Source organism: Oncorhynchus clarkii, chromosome 14 (assembly GCF_045791955.1).
Source record: "Oncorhynchus clarkii lewisi isolate Uvic-CL-2024 chromosome 14, UVic_Ocla_1.0, whole genome shotgun sequence".
In the NCBI taxonomy this organism is placed as follows: domain Eukaryota; kingdom Metazoa; phylum Chordata; class Actinopteri; order Salmoniformes; family Salmonidae; genus Oncorhynchus; species Oncorhynchus clarkii.
The window spans coordinates 26,625,787-26,649,260 of NC_092160.1; the positions used below are offsets into that span (position 1 = coordinate 26,625,787).

At 45.6% G+C, this 23,474-nt stretch overlaps 1 protein-coding gene across 2 annotated transcripts in view; it reads right to left on the reverse strand.

Annotated features, from left to right (window-relative positions):
- Window positions 1-23,474, reverse strand: part of LOC139366468 (mono-ADP ribosylhydrolase 1) — a 169,595-nt gene that overhangs the window by 118,024 nt on the left and 28,097 nt on the right. The window lies entirely within an intron of this gene.

Genomic DNA, 23,474 nt, shown 5'->3' on the forward strand with positions numbered 1-23,474 from the left:
TTCAAGCACACCCTTCTCATTAACCTGTGGTGAGTTATTCACATTTCATGAACAAATAAGGTTTAATATGTAAGATGGCTAAATAAAGAGCAAACGTATTGATCATTATTGTATTATTATTTGTGCCCTGGTCCTATAAGAGGTCTTTGTCACTTCCCACGAGCCGGGTTGTGACAAAAACTCACACTTATTCTTATGTTTAATATATGTATCGTATAGTGTGTGTGTGGCAGGCTTACAATGATGGCAAAAAACAACATTTGAGAATCCGCTGACCCTGCTAGAGGGGGTACGCAGCTGGAGGTTGAATGTTTGAAGGGGTACGAGGCTATAAATAGTTTGGGAACCACTAATCTATACAGTATAAAAACATATTGGTTGAGATCTGGTGACTGAGAAGAACATGGCATATGGCTTACATAGTTTTCATGCTCTTCAAACCATTCAGTGACCACTCGTGCCCTGTGGATGGGGGATAGTTATCCCATGGCAGCCAAAATAATGGCCTGCTCAGCATTTTATACATGACCCTAAGCATGATGGGATGTTAATTGCTTAATTAACTCGAGAACCACACCTGTGTGGAAGCACCTGCTTTCAATATAAAGTACCAGTCAAAAGTTTGGACACACCTACTCATTCAAGGGTTTTTCTTTATTTTACTGTTTTCTACATTGAGAATAATAATGAAGACATCAAAACTATGAAATAACACATATGGAATCATGTTGTAAACAAAAGTGTTAAACAAATCAAAATATATTTTATATATTTTAGATTCTTCAAAGGAGCCACCCTTTGCCTTGATTACAGCTTTGCACACTTGGCATTCTGTCAACCAGCTATATGAGGTAGTCACCTGGAATGCTTTTCAATTAACAGGTGTGCCTTGTTAAAAGTTAATTGTAGAATTTCTTTCCTTCTTAATACGTTTGAGTCAGTCAGTTGTGTGTGTGTGTGTGTGTGTGTCTCTGTGTCTCTCTGTGTGTCGCTCTCTGTGTGTGTCTGTGTCTCTGTGTGTGTGTGTGTCTCTGTGTGTGTGTGTGTGTCTGTCTCTCTGTGTGTGTATGTGTGTGTGTCTCTCTGTGAGTGTGTCTCTCTGAGTGTGTCTTGGTGTGTGTGTGTGTGTGTGTGTGTGTGTGTGTGTGTGTGTGTGTGTCGGTGTGTGTGTGTGTGTGTGTGCGCGTGTGTCTGTGTGTGTGCGCGCGTGTGTGTGTGTGTGTGTGTGTGTCTGTGCTCGTGGGTCTGTGTGTCTGTGTGTGTGTGTGTCTCTGTGTGTGTGTCTGTGTGTCTCTGTGTGTGTCTCTGTGTGTGTCTCTGTGTGTGTCTCTGTGTGTGTCTCTGTGTGTGTCTGTGTGTCTCTGTGTGTGTCTCTGTGTGTGTCTCTGTGTGTGTCTCTGTGTGTGTCTCTGTGTGTCTCTGTGTGTGTCTGTGTGTGTGTGTGTCTCTCTGTGTGTGTGTGTGTCTGTGCTTGTGGGTCTCTCTTGGTGTGTGCGTGTCTCTCTGTGTGTGCGTGTCTCTCTGTGTGTGCGTGTCTCTCTGTGTGTGCGTGTCTCTCTGTGTGTGCGTGTCTCTCTGTGTGTGCGTGTCTCTCTGTGTGTGCGTGTCTCTCTGTGTGCGTCTGTCTCTGTGTGTGTGTGTGTAGCTCTGTGTGCGTGTGTCTGTGTGTGCACGTCTCTGTGTGTGCGCGTGTGGGTGTCTGTGTGTGTGTCTTGTGTGTGTGTGTGTCTGTGCTCGTGGGTCTGTGTGTCTGTGTGTGTGTGTGTCTCTGTGTGTCTCTCTGTGTGTGTCTCTGTGTGTGTGTCTCTGTGTGTGTCTCTGTGTGTGTCTGTGTGTGTGTCTGTGTGTGTGTCTGTGTGTGTGTGTCTCTCTCTGTGTGTGTGTGTGTCTGTGCTTGTGGGTCTCTCTTGGTGTGTGTCTGTGTCTCTGTGTGTGCGTGTCTCTCTGTGTGTGCGTGTCTCTCTGTGTGTGCGTGTCTCTCTGTGTGTGCGTGTCTCTCTGTGTGTGCGTGTCTCTCTGTGTGTGCGTGTCTCTCTGTGTGCGTGTCTCTCTGTGTGCGTGTCTCTCTGTGTGTGCGTGTCTCTCTGTGTGTGCGTGTCTCTCTGTGTGCGTCTGTCTCTGTGTGTGTGTGTGTAGCTCTGTGTGCGTGTGTCTGTGTGTGCACGTCTCTGTGTGTGCGCCTCTCTGTGTGTGTCTGTGTGTGTGTGTGTATGTGTGTGTGTCTGTGTGCTCGTCTCTGTGTGCGTGTCTATGTCTCTGTGTGTATTTCTCTGTGTGCGTGTGTGTCTCTGTGTGCGTGTGTGTCTCTCTCTGTGTGTGTGTGTCTCTTTGTGTGTGTGTATGTGTGTGTGTGCATGCGCGTCTCTATCTCTGTGTGTGTGTCTGTGTGTGCGTGTGTCTGTCTCTGTGTGTGTCTGTCTCTCTCTGTGTGTGTCTCTGTGTCTCTGCGTGTCTGTCTCTGTGTGTGTCTGTCTCTGTGTGTGTGTGTGTGTGTGCGCGCGCACGCGTGGGAGTGTGTGTGTGTGTGCGCGTGTCTATCTCTCTCATATTTAAGAGGAGAGGTCTAGGGAGGAAGGGAGTAACACAGCATTAGTACAGAAAACCACTTAAATGACCCAAAGCCCTGATGGCATCAGTGGAGAGGGAGGGGCTGGTCCATTTATAGCCAAGTGGTTCAGTCTAAAATAATATAACAAATTACATTTGTTTTGTTGTTTATGTGCAGAATGACGTTTACCCAAATGAGTGACAGAACAGAGACCTCTAGGCAGGGAGATGACAAGATGAAGGAATGGAGAGGGAGGAGAAGAAGAGAACAGATGCTAGGAAGACAGGGATGAGGGAGGGTAGTGAAGATACAGCTCCTTACTGATGGCTGGCTGGCTGGCATCAATGGAGAAGTAGAGGAACAGGAAGGGAAGTGGTTCTCTACTTTTTACAGGGGCTGAACTGCTTTACAGAGTAAAAGAGGTTTGCATATGGTGATATCATTATCATTGAGTAAAGGACTGCTGTTAAGAGTGTATATTCATGTGTGAGGGGTGTGTGTGAGTGAGTGAGTGAGTGAGTGAGTGAGTGAGTGAGTGAGTGAGTGAGTGAGTGAGTGAGTGAGTGAGTGAAAGGGAAAGCGGGTCAGAGAGGGAGGAAAGGTGATAAGAAAATACAGTATGGTGTCTTCTCTCCTCCTATCCTCCCTCCATCTTTTTCTCGTTTAGCCCTGCTCCCTCCCTCATCACTCTCTGTCAGGCCGCCTGTATTTCCCCGAGCCTCTCTCTCCCTCTCTTTCACACTAAAATGGCTGCTGTGTGTCACTGTTTTAAAAAGCTAGTCACATCCCTCTCTCTCGCTTTTACACCCTCTTATTCTCTCTCTCTCCTGGTTTTCCCCTTCCCTTTCTCTTTTCATCAATCCGTCTCTCGCTCCCTCCCTCCCTCTCTGTATGGATGGACAGCCTTGGCTGATCTCGCCGGTGTCATGGCCTCTGCAGTCAGTCAGGCCTCAGTGTGTGTAATGTCATGAAGTCAGGTCAGAGCAGTCAGTGAAACACAGTAAGAAATATGAACTTTTAAATATTAATTCTGTATTACATCTCCAGATATTGTGCAGTTGTGACACTCATACGTGGAGTGGTAGAGTAGCATATCAAACCATGCTCTGTGGTGTTATACTCCCCATCTGCATATCAAACCATGCTCTGTGGTGTTATACTCCCCATCTATATCAAACCATGCTCTGTGGTGTTATACTCCCCATCTGCATATCACACCATGCCCTGTGGTATTATACTCCCCATCTGCATATCAAACCATGCTCTGTGGTGTTATACTCCCCATCTATATCAAACCATGCTCTGTGGTGTTATACTCCCCATCTATATCAAACCATGCTCTGTGGTATTATACTCCCCATCTATATCAAACCATGCTCTGTGGTGTTATACTCCCCATCTGCATATCAAACCATGCTCTGTGGTGTTATACTCCCCATCTGCATAACAAACCATGCTCTGTGGTATTATACTCCCCATCTGCATAACAAACCATGCTCTGTGGTATTATACTCCCCATCTATATCAAACCATGCCCTGTGGTATTATACTCCCCATCTGCATATCAAACCATGCTCTGTGGTGTTATACTCCCCATCTATATCAAACCATGCTCTGTGGTGTTATACTCCCCATCTATATCAAACCATGCTCTGTGGTGTTATACTCCCCATCTATATCAAACCATGCTCTGTGGTGTTATACTCCCCATCTGCATATCAAACCATGCTCTGTGGTGTTATACTCCCCATCTATATCAAACCATGCTCTGTGGTGTTATACTCCCCATCTGCATATCAAACCATGCTCTGTGGTATTATACTCCCCATCTGCATATCAAACCATGCTCTGTGGTGTTATACTCCCCATCTATATCAAACCATGCTCTGTGGTGTTATACTCCCCATCTATATCAAACCATGCTCTGTGGTGTTATACTCCCCATCTGCATATCAAACCATGCTCTGTGGTATTATACTCCCCATCTGCATATCAAACCATGCTCTGTGGTGTTATACTCCCCATCTATATCAAACCATGCTCTGTGGTGTTATACTCCCCATCTGCATATCAAACCATGCTCTGTGGTATTATACTCCCCATCTGCATAACAAACCATGCTCTGTGGTATTATACTCCCCATCTGCATATCAAACCATGCTCTGTGGTGTTATACTCCCCATCTATATCAAACCATGCTCTGTGGTGTTATACTCCCCATCTGCATATCAAACCATGCTCTGTGGTGTTATACTCCCCATCTGCATATCAAACCATGCTCTGTGGTGTTATACTCCCCATCTATATCAAACCATGCTCTGTGGTGTTATACTCCCCATCTATATCAAACCATGCTCTGTGGTGTTATACTCCCCATCTGCATATCAAACCATGCTCTGTGGTGTTATACTCCCCATCTATATCAAACCATGCTCTGTGGTGTTATACTCCCCATCTATATCAAACCATGCTCTGTGGTGTTATACTCCCCATCTATATCAAACCATGCTCTGTGGTGTTATACTCCCCATCTGCATATCAAACCATGCTCTGTGGTGTTATACTCCCCATCTATATCAAACCATGCTCTGTGGTGTTATACTCCCCATCTGCATATCAAACCATGCTCTGTGGTGTTATACTCCCCATCTATATCAAACCATGCTCTGTGGTGTTATACTCCCCATCTATATCAAACCATGCTCTGTGGTGTTATACTCCCCATCTGCATATCAAACCATGCTCTGTGGTATTATACTCCCCATCTGCATAACAAACCATGCTCTGTGGTATTATACTCCCCATCTGCATATCAAACCATGCTCTGTGGTGTTATACTCCCCATCTATATCAAACCATGCTCTGTGGTATTATACTCCCCATCTATATCAAACCATGCTCTGTGGTGTTATACTCCCCATCTATATCAAACCATGCTCTGTGGTATTATACTCCCCATCTGCATATCAAACCATGCTCTGTGGTATTATACTCCCCATCTATATCAAACCATGCTCTGTGGTATTATACTCCCCATCTATATCAAACCATGCTCTGTGGTATTATACTCCCCATCTATATCAAACCATGCTCTGTGGTGTTATACTCCCCATCTATATCAAACCATGCTCTGTGGTGTTATACTCCCCATCTATATCAAACCATGCTCTGTGGTATTATACTCCCCATCTATATCAAACCATGCTCTGTGGTGTTATACTTCCCATCTGCATATCAAACCATGCTCTGTGGTATTATACTCCCCATCTGCATATCAAACCATGCTCTGTGGTGTTATACTCCCCATCTATATCAAACCATGCTCTGTGGTATTATACTCCCCATCTGCATAACAAACCATGCTCTGTGGTGTTATACTCCCCATCTATATCAAACCATGCTCTGTGGTATTATACTCCCCATCTGCATAACAAACCATGCCCTGTGGTGTTATACTCCCCATCTGCATAACAAACCATGCTCTGTGGTGTTATACTCCCCATCTATATCAAACCATGCTCTGTGGTGTTATACTCCCCATCTATATCAAACCATGCTCTGTGGTGTTATACTCCCCATCTGCATAACAAACCATGCCCTGTGGTGTTATACTCCCCATCTGCATAACAAACCATGCTCTGTGGTATTATACTCCCCATCTGCATAACAAACCATGCTCTGTGGTATTATACTCCACATCTGCATAACAAACCATGCTCTGTGGTATTATACTCCCCATCACATTTACCAACCACTTCTATTTACTATAAAACATGCCTGCATTCCTGTACTCACTCACGTCAGTGGATGTTGATTCAGGCTTCAGTGAGTTTAAACCTTGCTCAGGCTGACAGTAATTTCTGCCTCCAAATTACATTCCAATGGGTTCATAAATCTGCCCCCTCCCTCCCTCGCTCTGGCTTTCCCCTTCTCTCCTATCACCCACTCTTCCTCCCTCTTTCCAGCTCTCCCTCAGTAAATGAGAAATAGGAGGGGAGTGGGGGGTTACGTGAGTTGTTGGTTAAACAGTTAACACACACACACACACACACACACACACACACACACACACACACACACACACACACACACACACACACACACACACGGAGACTCATGCTTTAACACAGACAAACAATTAGATGTTGTGCTCACCATAGCACATCATTTGCATTCTTCCACACACACACACAGGTTTTAATGAATGTTCGTTGCACAGCACACATTGGCGCTCTAGTCAAAAAAATGAAGAATGCTTTTCTCCTCATTGGTGGTAGGTAGATAGAAGTGTCCTCTGGAGAAACCTCTTTATGGGGCTAAATATTACCAGAACACACCCCAGAGTACCATGCATCTCCTATACTGCTGCGCTGCGAGTGTTCTGGTAATATAGAGGACCATAAAAGATTACTAGAACACACCCAGTCCATCTGTGTTACTGCTGTACAAGACCCAGTCCATCTGTGTTACTGCTGTACAAGACCCAGTCCATCTGTGTTACTGCTGTACAAGACCCAGTCCATCTGTGTTATTGCTGTACAAGACCCAGTCCATCTGTGTTACTGCCGTACAAGACCCAGTCCATGTGTGGTGCTGCCGTACAAGACCCAGTACATAATTCTGTACAAGACCCAGTCCATGTGTGGAGCTGCCGTACAAGACCTAGTACATAATTCTGTACAAGACCCAGTCCATCTGTGGTACTGCCGTACAAGACCCAGTCCATCTGTGGTACTGCCGTACAAGACCCAGTCCATCTGTGGTACTGTTGCACAAGACCCAGTCCATCTGTGGAACTGCCGTACAAGACCCAGTACATCATTCTGTACAAGACCCAGTCCATCTGAGGTAATGCCGTACAAGACCAAGTCCATCTGTGGTACTGCCGTACAAGACCAAGTCCATCTGTGGTACTGCCGTACAAGACCCAGTCCATCTGAGGTAATGCCGTACGAGACCAAGTCCATCTGAGGTAATGCCGTACGAGACCAAGTCAATCTGTGGTACTGCCGTACGAGACCCAGTCCATCTGTGGTACTGCCGCACGAGACCCAGTCCATCTGTGGTACTGCCGCACGAGACCCAGTCCATCTGTGGTACTGCCGCACAAGAGCCAGTCCATCAGTGGTACTGCCGCACAGGACCCAGTCCATCTGTGGTACTGCCGTACAAGACCCAGTACATAATTCTGTTCAAGACCCAGTACATCTGTGGTACTGCCGTATAAGACTCAGTCCATCTGTGGTACTGTTGCACAAGAACCAGTCCATCTGTGGTACTGCCGTACAATACCAAGTCCATCTGTGGTACTGCCGCACAAGACCCAGTCCATCTGTGGTACTGCCGCACAAGACCCAGTCCATCTGTGGTACTGCCGCACAAGAGCCAGTCCATCAGTGGTACTGCCGCACAGGACCCAGTCCATCTGTGGTACTGCCGTACAAGACCCAGTACATAATTCTGTTCAAGACCCAGTACATCTGTGGTACTGCCGTACAAGACCCAGTACATAATTCTGTACAAGACCCAGTCCATGTGTGGAGCTGCCGTACAAAACCCAGTACATAATTCTGTACAAGACCCAGTCCATGTGTGGTGCTGCCGTACAAGACCTAGTACATAATTCTGTACAAGACCCAGTCCATCTGTGGTACTGCCGTACAAGACCCAGTCCATCTGTGGTACTGCCGTACAAGACCCAGTCCATCTGTGGTACTGTTGCACAAGACCCAGTCCATCTGTGGAACTGCCGTACAAGACCCAGTACATCATTCTGTACAAGACCCAGTCCATCTGAGGTAATGCCGTACAAGACCAAGTCCATCTGTGGTACTGCAGTACAAGACCAAGTCCATCTGTGGTACTGTCGTACAAGACCCAGTCCATCTGAGGTACTGCCGTACGAGACCCAGTCCATCTGTGGTACTGCCGTACGAGACCCAGTCAATCTGTGGTACTGCCGTACAAGACCCAGTCCATCTGTGGTACTGCCGCACGAGACCCAGTCCATCTGTGGTACTGCCGCACAAGACCCAGTCCATCTGTGGTACTGCCGCACAAGACCCAGTCCATCTGTGGTACTGCAGCACAAGAGCCAGTCCATCAGTGGTACTGCCGCACAGGAAACAGTCCATCTGTGGTACTGCCGTACAAGACCCAGTACATAATTCTGTTCAATACCCAGTACATCTGTGGTACTGCCGTATAAGACTCAGTCCATCTGTTGTACTGTTGCACAAGACCCAGTCCATCTGTGGTACTGCCGTACAATACCAAGTCCATCTGTGGTACTGCCGCACAAGACCCAGTCCATCTGTGGTACTGCCGCACAAGACCCAGTCCATCTGTGGTACTGCCGCACAAGAGCCAGTCCATCAGTGGTACTGCCGCACAGGACCCAGTCCATCTGTGGTACTGCCGTACAAGACCCAGTACATAATTCTGTTCAAGACCCAGTACATCTGTGGTACTGCCGTATAAGACTCAGTCCATCTGTGGTACTGTTGCACAAGACCCAGTCCATCTGTGGTACTGCCGTACAATACCAAGTCCATCTGTGGTACTGCCGTACGAGACCCAGTCCATCTGTGGTACTGCCGTACGAGACCCAGTCCATCTGTGGTACTGCCGCACGAGACCCAGTCCATCTGTGGTACTGCCGCACGAGACCCAGTCCATCTGTGGTACTGCCGCACAAGACCCAGTCCATCTGTGGTACTGCCGCACAAGACCCAGTCCATCTGTGGTACTGCCGCACAAGACCCAGTACATCTGTGGTACTGCCGTATAAGACTCAGTCCATCTGTGGTACTGTTGCACAAGACCCAGTCCATCTGTGGTACTGCCGTACAATACCCAGTCCATCTGTGGTACTGCCGCACAAGACCATGTCCATCTGTGGTACTGCCGTACAAGACCCAGTCCATCTGTGGTACTGCCGCACGAGACCCAGTCCATCTGTGGTACTGCCGCACAAGACCCAGTCCATCTGTGGTACTGCCGCACAAGACCCAGTCCATCTGTGGTACTGCCGCACAAGACCCAGTCCATCAGTGGTACTGCCGCACAGGACCCAGTCCATCTGTGGTACTGCCGTACGAGACCAAGTCCATCTGTGGTACTGCCGTACGAGACCCAGTACATAATTCTGTACAAGACCCAGTCCATCTGTGGTACTGCCGTACAAGACCCAGTTCATAATTCTGTACAATACCCAGTACATAATTCTGTACAAGACCCAGTCCATCTGAGGTACTGCCGTACAAGACCCAGTCCATCTGTGGTACTGCTGTACAAGACCCAGCCCATCTGTGGTACTGCCGTACAAGACCCAGTCCATCTGTGGTACTGCCGCACAAGACCCAGTCCATCTGTGGTACTGCCGAACAGGACCCAGTCCATCTGTGGTACTGCCGTACGAGACCAAGTCCATCTGTGGTACTGCCGTACAAGACCCAGTCCATCTGTGGTACTGCCGCACAAGACCAAGTCCATCTGTGTTACTGCCGTACAAGACCCAGTACATAATTTTGTACAAGACCCAGTCCATCTGTGGTACTGCCGTACAAGACCCAGTACATAATTCTGTACAAGACCCAGTCCATCTGTGGTACTGCCGTACAAGACCCAGTTCATAATTCTGTACAAGACCCAGTACATAATTCTGTACAAGACCCAGTCCATCTGAGGTACTGCCGTACAAGACCCAGTCCATCTGTGGTACTGCTGTACAAGACCCAGTCCATCTGTGGTACTGCCGTACAAGACCCAGTCCATCTGTGGTACTGCCGCACAAGACCCAGTCCATCTGTGGTACTGCCGCACAAGACCCAGTCCATCTGTGGTACTGCCGTACAAGACCCAGTCCATCTGTGGTACTGCCGAACAGGACCCAGTCCATCTGTGGTACTGCCGTACAAGACCCAGTCCATCTGTGGTACTGTTGCATAAGACCCAGTCCATCTGTGGTACTGCCGAACAGGACCCAGTCCATCTGTGGTACTGCCGAACAAGACCCTGTCCATAATGCTGTATAAGACCCAGTCCATAATGCTGTAAAAGACCCAGTCCATCTGTGGTACTGCCGAACAAGACCCTGTCCATAATGCTGTATAAGACCCAGTCCATAATGCTGTGTAAGACCCAGTCCATAATGCTGTATAAGACCCAGTCCATAATGCTGTATAAGACCCAGTCCATAATGCTGTATAAGACCCAGTCCATAATGCTGTATAAGACCCAGTCCATAATGCTGTATAAGACCCAGTCCATAATGCTGTATAAGACCCAGTCCATAATGCTGTAAAAGACCCAGTCCATAATGCTGTATAAGACCCAGTCCATAATGCTGTATAAGACCCAGTCCATAATGCTGTAAAAGACCCAGTCCATAATGCTGTAAAAGACCCAGTCCATAATGCTGTATAAGACCCAGTCCATAATGCTGTAAGACCCAGTCCATAATGCTGTATAAGACCCAGTCCATAATGCTGTAAGACCCAGTCCATAATGCTGTATAAGACCCAGTCCATAATGCTGTGTAAGACCCAGTCCATAATGCTGTATAAGACCCAGTCCATAATGCTGTAAAAGACCCAGTCCATAATGCTGTATAAGACCCAGTCCATAATGCTGTATAAGACCCAGTCCATAATGCTGTAAGACCCAGTCCATAATGCTGTAAGACCCAGTCCATAATGCTGTATAAGACCCAGTCCATAATGCTGTAAGACCCAGTCCATAATGCTGTATAAGACCCAGTCCATAATGCTGTATAAGACCCAGTCCATAATGCTGTAAGACCCAGTCCATAATGCTGTAAGACCCAGTCCATAATGCTGTATAAGACCCAGTCCATAATGCTGTAAGACCCAGTCCATAATGCTGTATAAGACCCAGTCCATAATGCTGTAAGACCCAGTCCATAATGCTGTAAAAGACCCAGTCCATAATGCTGTAAGACCCAGTCCATAATGCTGTAAGACCCAGTCCATAATGCTGTAAGACCCAGTCCATAATGCTGTAAGACCCAGTCCATAATGCTGTATAAGACCCAGTCCATAATGCTGTAAGACCCAGTCCATAATGCTGTATAAGACCCAGTCCATAATGCTGTATAAGACCCAGTCCATAATGCTGTAAGACCCAGTCCATAATGCTGTATAAGACCCAGTCCATAATGCTGTAAGACCCAGTCCATAATGCTGTATAAGACCCAGTCCATAATGCTGTAAGACCCAGTCCATAATGCTGTATAAGACCCAGTCCATAATGCTGTAAGACCCAGTCCATAATGCTGTATAAGACCCAGTCCATAATGCTGTAAGACCCAGTCCATAATGCTGTATAAGACCCAGTCCATAATGCTGTATAAGACCCAGTCCATAATGCTGTGTAAGACCCAGTCCATAATGCTGTATAAGACCCAGTCCATAATGCTGTAAGACCCAGTCCATAATGCTGTAAAAGACCCAGTCCATAATGCTGTAAGACCCAGTCCATAATGCTGTAAGACCCAGTCCATAATGCTGTATAAGACCCAGTCCATAATGCTGTATAAGACCCAGTCCATAATGCTGTATAAGACCCAGTCCATAATGCTGTATAATACCCAGTCCATAATGCTGTATAAGACCCAGTCCATAATGCTGTAAAAGACCCAGTCCATAATGCTGTATAAGACCCAGTCCATAATGCTGTAAAAGACCCAGTCCATAATGCTGTAAGACCCAGTCCATAATGCTGTAAAAGACCCAGTCCATAATGCTGTAAGACCCAGTCCATAATGCTGTAAAAGACCCAGTCCATAATGCTGTAAAAGACCCAGTCCATAATGCTGTAAGACCCAGTCCATAATGCTGTAAAAGACCCAGTCCATAATGCTGTATAAGACCCAGTCCATAATGCTGTAAAAGACCCAGTCCATAATGCTGTAAAACCCAGTCCATAATGCTGTAAAAGACCCAGTCCATAATGCTGTAAGACCCAGTCCATAATGCTGTATAAGACCCAGTCCATAATGCTGTAAGACCCAGTCCATAATGCTGTAAAAGACCCAGTCCATAATGCTGTAAAAGACCCAGTCCATAATGCTGTATAAGACCCAGTCCATAATGCTGTATAAGACCCAGTCCATAATGCTGTGTAAGACCCAGTCCATAATGCTGTAAAAGACCCAGTCCATAATGCTGTATAAGACCCAGTCCATAATGCTGTAAAAGACCCAGTCCATAATGCTGTATAAGACCCAGTCCATAATGCTGTAAGACCCAGTCCATAATGCTGTATAAGACCCAGTCCATAATGCTGTGTAAGACCCAGTCCATAATGCTGTATAAGACCCAGTCCATAATGCTGTAAAAGACCCAGTCCATAATGCTGTATAAGACCCAGTCCATAATGCTGTATAAGACCCAGTCCATAATGCTGTAAGACCCAGTCCATAATGCTGTAAGACCCAGTCCATAATGCTGTATAAGACCCAGTCCATAATGCTGTAAGACCCAGTCCATAATGCTGTATAAGACCCAGTCCATAATGCTGTATAAGACCCAGTCCATAATGCTGTAAGACCCAGTCCATAATGCTGTAAGACCCAGTCCATAATGCTGTATAAGACCCAGTCCATAATGCTGTAAGACCCAGTCCATAATGCTGTATAAGACCCAGTCCATAATGCTGTAAGACCCAGTCCATAATGCTGTAATAAGACCCAGTCCATAATGCTGTAAGACCCAGTCCATAATGCTGTAAGACCCAGTCCATAATGCTGTAAAAGACCCAGTCCATAATGCTGTAAGACCCAGTCCATAATGCTGTGTCCATAATGCTGTAAGACCCAGTCCATAATGCTGTATAAGACCCAGTCCATAATGCTGTAAGACCCAGTCCATAATGCTGTATAAGACCCAGTCCATAATGCTGTAAGACCCAGTCCATAATGCTGTATAAGACCCAGTCCATAATGCTGTATAAGACCCAGTCCATAATGCTGTAAGACCCAGTCCATAATGCTGTAAGACCCAGTCCATAATGCTGTATAAGACCCAGTCCATAATGCTGTAAGACCCAGTCCATAATGCTGTATAAGACCCAGTCCATAATGCTGTAAGACCCAGTCCATAATGCTGTAAAAGACCCAGTCCATAATGCTGTAAGACCCAGTCCATAATGCTGTAAGACCCAGTCCATAATGCTGTAAGACCCAGTCCATAATGCTGTAAGACCCAGTCCATAATGCTGTATAAGACCCAGTCCATAATGCTGTAAGACCCAGTCCATAATGCTGTATAAGACCCAGTCCATAATGCTGTATAAGACCCAGTCCATAATGCTGTAAGACCCAGTCCATAATGCTGTATAAGACCCAGTCCATAATGCTGTATAAGACCCAGTCCATAATGCTGTAAAAGACCCAGTCCATAATGCTGTATAAGACCCAGTCCATAATGCTGTATAAGACCCAGTCCATAATGCTGTAAAAGACCCAGTCCATAATGCTGTATAAGACCCAGTCCATAATGCTGTAAAAGACCCAGTCCATAATGCTGTAAGACCCAGTCCATAATGCTGTAAAAGACCCAGTCCATAATGCTGTAAGACCCAGTCCATAATGCTGTAAAAGACCCAGTCCATAATGCTGTAAAAGACCCAGTCCATAATGCTGTAAGACCCAGTCCATAATGCTGTAAAAGACCCAGTCCATAATGCTGTATAAGACCCAGTCCATAATGCTGTAAAAGACCCAGTCCATAATGCTGTAAAACCCAGTCCATAATGCTGTAAAAGACCCAGTCCATAATGCTGTAAGACCCAGTCCATAATGCTGTATAAGACCCAGTCCATAATGCTGTAAGACCCAGTCCATAATGCTGTAAAAGACCCAGTCCATAATGCTGTAAAAGACCCAGTCCATAATGCTGTATAAGACCCAGTCCATAATGCTGTATAAGACCCAGTCCATAATGCTGTAAGACCCAGTCCATAATGCTGTAAAAGACCCAGTCCATAATGCTGTATAAGACCCAGTCCATAATGCTGTAAGACCCAGTCCATAATGCTGTATAAGACCCAGTCCATAATGCTGTAAGACCCAGTCCATAATGCTGTATAAGACCCAGTCCATAATGCTGTGTAAGACCCAGTCCATAATGCTGTATAAGACCCAGTCCATAATGCTGTAAAAGACCCAGTCCATAATGCTGTATAAGACCCAGTCCATAATGCTGTATAAGACCCAGTCCATAATGCTGTAAGACCCAGTCCATAATGCTGTAAGACCCAGTCCATAATGCTGTATAAGACCCAGTCCATAATGCTGTAAGACCCAGTCCATAATGCTGTATAAGACCCAGTCCATAATGCTGTATAAGACCCAGTCCATAATGCTGTAAGACCCAGTCCATAATGCTGTAAGACCCAGTCCATAATGCTGTATAAGACCCAGTCCATAATGCTGTAAGACCCAGTCCATAATGCTGTATAAGACCCAGTCCATAATGCTGTAAGACCCAGTCCATAATGCTGTAAAAGACCCAGTCCATAATGCTGTAAGACCCAGTCCATAATGCTGTAAGACCCAGTCCATAATGCTGTAAGACCCAGTCCATAATGCTGTAAGACCCAGTCCATAATGCTGTATAAGACCCAGTCCATAATGCTGTAAGACCCAGTCCATAATGCTGTATAAGACCCAGTCCATAATGCTGTATAAGACCCAGTCCATAATGCTGTAAGACCCAGTCCATAATGCTGTATAAGACCCAGTCCATAATGCTGTAAGACCCAGTCCATAATGCTGTATAAGACCCAGTCCATAATGCTGTAAGACCCAGTCCATAATGCTGTATAAGACCCAGTCCATAATGCTGTAAGACCCAGTCCATAATGCTGTATAAGACCCAGTCCATAATGCTGTAAGACCCAGTCCATAATGCTGTATAAGACCCAGTCCATAATGCTGTATAAGACCCAGTCCATAATGCTGTGTAAGACCCAGTCCATAATGCTGTATAAGACCCAGTCCATAATGCTGTAAGACCCAGTCCATAATGCTGTAAAAGACCCAGTCCATAATGCTGTAAGACCCAGTCCATAATGCTGTAAGACCCAGTCCATAATGCTGTAAGACCCAGTCCATAATGCTGTAAGACCCAGTCCATAATGCTGTATAAGACCCAGTCCATAATGCTGTAAGACCCAGTCCATAATGCTGTATAAGACCCAGTCCATAATGCTGTAAGACCCAGTCCATAATGCTGTATAAGACCCAGTCCATAATGCTGTATAAGACCCAGTCCATAATGCTGTAAGACCCAGTCCATAATGCTGTAAAAGACCCAGTCCATAATTCTATAAGACCCAGTCCATAATGCTGTAAGACCCAGTCCATAATGCTGTAAGACCCAGTCCATAATGCTGTATAAGACCCAGTCCATAATGCTGTAAAAGACCCAGTCCATAATGCTGTATAAGACCCAGTCCATAATGCTGTATAAGACCCAGTCCATAATGCTGTATAAGACCCAGTCCATAATGCTGTATAAGACCCAGTCCATAATGCTGTAAGACCCAGTCCATAATGCTGTATAAGACCCAGTCCATAATGCTGTATAAGACCCAGTCCATAATGCTGTATAAGACCCAGTCCATAATGCTGTATAAGACCCAGTCCATAATGCTGTATAAGACCCAGTCCATAATGCTGTAAAAGACCCAGTCCATAATGCTGTAAAAGACCCAGTCCATAATGCTGTATAAGACCCAGTCCATAATGCTGTAAAAGACCCAGTCCATAATGCTGTATAAGACCCAGTCCATAATGCTGTAAGACCCAGTCCATAATGCTGTAAGACCCAGTCCATAATGCTGTATAAGACCCAGTCCATAATGCTGTATAAGACCCAGTCCATAATGCTGTGTAAGACCCAGTCCATAATGCTGTATACGACCCAGTCCATAATGCTGTAAAAGACCCAGTCCATAATGCTGTATAAGACCCAGTCCATAATGCTGTATAAGACCCAGTCCATAATGCTGTAAGACCCAGTCCATAATGCTGTATAAGACCCAGTCCATAATGCTGTAAGACCCAGTCCATAATGCTGTATAAGACCCAGTCCATAATGCTGTATAAGACCCAGTCCATAATGCTGTATAAGACCCAGTCCATAATGCTGTATAAGACCCAGTCCATAATGCTGTAAAAGACCCAGTCCATAATGCTGTAAAAGACCCAGTCCATAATGCTGTATAAGACCCAGTCCATAATGCTGTATAAGACCCAGTCCATAATGCTGTATAAGACCCAGTCCATAATGCTGTGTAAGACCCAGTCCATAATGCTGTATAAGACCCAGTCCATAATGCTGTATAAGACCCAGTCCATAATGCTGTAAAAGACCCAGTCCATAATGCTGTATAAGACCCAGTCCATAATGCTGTATAAGACCCAGTCCATAATGCTGTATAAGACCCAGTCCATAATGCTGTATAAGACCCAGTCCATAATGCTGTATAAGACCCAGTCCATAATGCTGTAAGACCCAGTCCATAATGCTGTAAAAGACCCAGTCCATAATGCTGTATAAGACCCAGTCCATAATGCTGTGTAAGACCCAGTCCATAATGCTGTATAAGACCCAGTCCATAATACTGTATAAGACCCAGTCCATAATGCTGTATAAGACCCAGTCCATAATGCTGTAAAAGACCCAGTCCATAATGCTGTAAAAGACCCAGTCCATAATGCTGTATAAGACCCAGTCCATAATGCTGTATAAGACCCAGTCCATAATGCTGTAAAAGACCCAGTCCATAATGCTGTAAGACCCAGTCCATAATGCTGTATAAGACCCAGTCCATAATGCTCTAAGACCCAGTCCATAATGCTGTATAAGACCCAGTCCATAATGCTGTATAAGACCCAGTCCATAATGCTGTAAGACCCAGTCCATAATGCTGTATAAGACCCAATCCATAATGCTGTATAAGACCCAGTCCATAATGCTGTATAAGACCCAGTCCATAATGCTCTAAGACCCAGTCCATAATGCTGTATAAGACCCAGTCCATAATGCTGTATAAGACCCAGTCCATAATGCTGTAAGACCCAGTCCATAATGCTGTATAAGACCCAGTCCATAATGCTGTGTAAGACCCAGTCCATAATGCTGTAAAAGACCCAGTCCATAATGCTGTATAAGACCCAGTCCATAATGCTGTATAAGACCCAGTCCATAATGCTGTGTAAGACCCAGTTCATAATTCTGTAAGACCCAGTCCATAATGCTGTAAAAGACCCAGTCCATAATTCTATAAGACCCAGTCCATAATGCTGTATAAGACCCAGTTCATAATTCTATAAGACCCAGTCCATAATGCTGTATAAGACCCAGTCCATAATGCTGTATAAGACCCAGTCCATAATTCTGTAAAAGACCCAGTCCATCTCTAGTAGTACAGTGTAACTGCTGTTCTAAGTGTTGTGCTGCAGAACAGACATTCAGCAGAGGTCAGGACAATAGCGCTGTCAGCCAATGAGACCCAGAGGAACCATTCTAGTCTATATTCTATTCTACTGCTACAGTACTAGCTATCCATGGCTGGATATAGGTTGTGTCAGCATGGGGAGGGAGGAGCACAGAAACACAACCACCACACCAAAATACACTACACTAAGCTACACTACCTCAGCACACTAAGCTACACTACCTCAGCACACTAAGCTACACTACCTCAGCACACTAAGCTACACTACGCTACACTACCTCAGCACACTAAGCTACACTACCTCAGCACACTAAGCTACACTACCTCAGCACACTAAGCTACACTATCTCAGCACACTAAGCTACACTATCTCAGCACACTACACTACCTCACCACGCTACCTCACCACACTACCTCACCACATTACGCTACCTCACCACATTACACTACGCTACACTACCTCACCACACTACCTCACCACATTACACTACCTCACCACTCTACGCTACCTCACCACTCTACGCTACACTACCTCACCACACTTCGCTACACTACCTCACCACACTTCGCTACACTACCTCACCACACTTCGCTACACTACCTCACCACACTTTGCTACACTACCTCACCACACTATGCTACACTACCTCACCACACTATGCTACACTACCTCACTACACTACCTCACTAATACATTATCACAGCATAATGGCTATATGCATGGCCTGTCAGTATCGTTATTCTCAGACCATATGATATTTCAGAACTTGAGCTCTGATAACAGAAGAGATCAGTTTGTGTTGCACTTGCGAGGCACAGATCTTTGCGGGCTTTAGAGCGCTCTTGTGTAGGTATGCTACACTACCTCACCACACTTCGCTACACTACCTCACCACACTAAGCTACACTACCTCACCACACTAAGCTACACTACCTCACCACACTATGCTACACTACCTCACTACACTATGCTACACTACCTCACCACACCATGCTACACTACCTCACCACACTACCTCACCACACTTCGCTCCACTACCTCACCACCCTACGCTACACTACCTCACCACCTCACTATGCTACCTCGCTACACTACCTCACCACACTTCGCTACACTACCTCACCACACTTCGCTACACTACCTCACTACACTATGCTACCTCACTACACTATGCTACCTCACTACACTATGCTACCTCGCTACACTATCTCACCACACTATGCTACACTACCTCACCACACTACGCTCCACTACCTCACCACCCTACGCTACACTACCTCACCACCTCACTATGCTACCTCGCTACACTACCTCACCACACCTCGCTACACTATCTCACCACACTATGCTACACTACCTCACCACACTATGCTACACTACCTCACTACACTATGCTACGCTACCTCGCTACACTACCTCACTACACTATGCTACGCTACCTCACCACACCATGCTACACTACCTCACTACACTACCTCGCTACGCTACACTACCTCACCACGCTACTACCTCACCACACTACCACACCACGCTACCTCACTACCACACCTCACCACACATTACTACTTCACCACACTACACGCTCCACTTTTCCCTTTCTAGACCTCTCAATCTAGTGTGCTTCAAGTCTGGGGTGTGCAGGCTTTTGTTCCAGACCAGCACTAACACAACTGATTCAACAAATCAAAAGTCTTGATGTGTAGTTGAATAACTGCATTGGGTGTGTTAGTACTGGGCTGGACTGAAAGTTTGTGGACTGAAGAACAGTGCTTTAATCCTAGACTCGTCACCTTGCCACACATAACTGTCTAGTCACTGAAGCTGGAGTGTCTGTCCTTTGAAGATTAACTTGAGCATGGTTAGACTTGAGCATTTGTATTAAGCAAAAAAATTATAATGGTTATTCTGAAACCTTCCCTGCTGGTATACAGTTGACTCATTGATAAAGTAGTGAATGGTAATGACCCAAATGGCACCCTATTCCCTATATAGTGCACTGCTTTTGACCAGAGCCCTAGGGTGCCTGCTCTTTAATGCCATAATCCACTATTATGTAATATGTGTGTGTGTGTGTGTGTGTGTGTGTGTGTGTGTGTGTATATGAGTGAGGAGTCCTAGCTAACTGCCCTCTCTGTTCTACCCACAGGGGGGGTGCAGTGTCTCTGGCCCAAGTGTCACAGACAACGAGAGGAATATCATCTTTAGCCGCTAATCCCTGCAAATTCGAGGAAAGAAAAAGTGCCAGTGTCACTATAGGCCTTAAGAGCCAGAGATGATTCATTCTAAACCTCAAAGTGAAGGATAACAAGTGGCCCAGACTCCTGTGACCTCTCATCCCACCACCTCCTCCTTCACTCTGTTCGAGTCATTTCCTCTAACCTCTAAACTGTCTAACGTTCTCCATTCCCCCCGGCTGGTTCAGTCTATACAGACACAGACTGACTGGATGACCATCTGGACCTATGTAAATCAACACGACGACAACATAAACCAACCAGCAGAGAGGCCTTGAAGACGGACTCTCCTGGATACTGACTGAGCTGCCAGATGCTACTCTGGATGGGGCTGGAGGCTGTAGGCTGTTAGGCTAGCTAGGCCATGCTGCTCCCTGTGCCTTCCTCCTCTCCCATGCTGCTTCCAGGAGACCTACGGGCTACAAACATCATTATCGTCACCTTCATCACTCCCCAATGCCACAGGAAGTACGGTGCCTAGGAGGGGACTGACTGAACCTCAACTATTACGGACAGAGTGAACTGGAAACACACACACACACACAAACAGCCCCTTCAGCTGTGGAACAGACAAAGACAGAAGGCAAAGAGATACTAAGCACTGAGAGGGTAAGTTAAACAGGTTACTCAAACATCATCTTCAGAGATTTGAGGTTCAACATATTTTTACAAAGTTGCTCTGTAATGTCTTAAAACATACCCTGTCATAAGTTCTCTATATTCTACTGAGATATACAGCTCATTTGTGTCATTTCAGAAGATGTTTTGAAATTCTTAGAGCAATGCCTCAGAGAAAATAGCAGTGAGTGAGGTAGGAAAGACAGAATCCAAATTAAACGACAGAAAGGAAACAGACTCACTAGAGAGGAGAGGAGGATTGGAGGAGGAGCGAGCTGGGTGGGGTCTGATTGAGCCAATCTCAGTCAGAAGGAATGGAGTGAGTGAATAAACAAAAGGACGAGGAGCTGAACAGATGAAAGAGATTATCCAAGGAGAGAGAGATGAAAAGAGAGGGGGGAGGGAAAGGAGAAAGAGGGTAGAGAGAGAGCAGGCGGGCGGGCGTCACAGAGAGCTACATTCTATTTGTTATTCATAGTGGAGACTCTCCAATATGTTTTTATGCTCCCTGACTCCCTCCCTCCCTCTGTTGGGTGAACGTTGGCTGTTGCACTACTTTGAAACCGGCTGTTTTGTGCTAAAAATACATAGACTGAAACACCTCCAGATCCGGTCTTGAACCCGGATATAACTTTATCAATCATTATCATCAACGTGCCAAAACTCCTCCACAAGGCCCTGACGTCCACATGAGGATATCACTAGATACACAGCAGCATTACATCATTATTAATGATTCTCCTTTTAAAACCAATTCATTAAATTCTGAGTATCTCACAACCCACTGCCAGAGTCAGCCTCATCTCCTTCTCTCAGTCTGTCCATCTCTCCATCTGTCTCTTTCAGTCTCTTGCTCTACTCCTCCCTCTCATTGTTGCCATCTCTTGTTTGCTTTGCATCTCTTGTTTGCTTTTGACTGGAGCCGAGGGGCAATTTTGCATGTTGTCCTGAGAGTGAGAACACACACACATACACACTTGTGGAAAAACTTGCCTGCAGAGCATTTGTTTGTCAAATGTTCTGTCAAATCATGTCAAGCACTTCAGAGGACAGAAAAACACATGTCCAAGTCTGAAACCCCTAGAATATACTGCACTGTACACAATAACGTATCATCTCATTTCTTTATTTTCTGTCATATGAACAGTATGCTATAAAACTCAACTGACATTCCTTTTTGTTTTTCTGAATTGTAAATTGATGGCGCTCTCAAATATTCAACAGCAAAAGACAAGCAGAGAAATGTAAACCGAGGAACGTATAAATGTTTTTTTTAAAAGGACATGTAAAACATCCACTTAAATATTTCTTGGGAATTCAGAAGCTCTTCACTGAATAATGTATACCACATTTAGAGAACAATAACCACTGTAGCCACACACACAGACAGCATGCATAATACTGTACATCTCAGTTTGTTGTGAGTGAATGTTTGTGGTTTTTCTAAATCCCAGTTACGTTGCCTCCCCGACTTGTACAACAAACTACAGACATGCACACAGTGCCTTCGGAAAGTATTCAGACTCCTCAACTTGTTCCACATTTTGTTATGTTACAGCCTTGTTTTAAAATGGATTAAATTAACATTTTCCTCAGAGATCTACACACAATACCCCATAATGACAAAGACAAAAAACAGAAAGACTTTATTTACATAAGTATTCAGACCCTTTGCTATGACACTCTGCACTGAAGATAGGAAACACTGTCACCACTGATAAATCCACTATAATTGAGAATTTCAATAAGCATTTTTCTACAGCTGGCCATGCTTTCCATCTGGGTACCCCTACCCCGGTCACCTGCACTGCACCCCCCACAGCAACTCGCCCAAGCCTTCCCCATTTCTCCTTCTCCCAAATCCAGTCAGCTGATGTTCTGAAAGAGCTGCAAAATCTGGACCCCTACAAATCAGCCGGGCTAGACAATCTGGACCCTTTCTTTCTAAAATAATCTGCCGAAATTGTTGCCACCCCTATTACTAGCCTGTTCAACCTCTCTTTCGTGTCGTCTGAGATTCCCAAAAATTGGAAAGCAGCTGCGGTCATCCCCCTCTTCAAAGGGGGGGACACTCTTGACCCAAACTGCTACAGACCTATATCTATCCTACCCTGCCTTTCTAAGGTCTTCGAAAGCCAAGTCAACAAACAGATTACCGACCATTTTGAATCTCACCATACCTTCTCTGCTATGCATGCTCTTCAACCGATCGCTGCCTGCACCTGCCCGCCTGTCCAACATCACTACTCTGGACGGCTCTGACTTAGAATACGTGGACAACTACAAATACCTAGGTGTCTGGTTAGACTGTAAACTCTCCTTCCAGACCCACATCAAACATCTCCAATCCAAAGTTAAATCTAGAATTGGCTTCCTATTTCGCAACAAAGCATCCTTCACTCATGCTGCCAAACATACCCTTGTAAAACTGACCATCCTACCAATCCTCGACTTCGGCGATGTCATTTACAAAATAGCCTCCAATACCCTACTCAACAAATTGGATGCAGTCTATCACAGTGCAATCCGTTTTGTCACCAAAGCCCCAAATACTACCCACCATTGCGACCTGTACGCTCTCGTT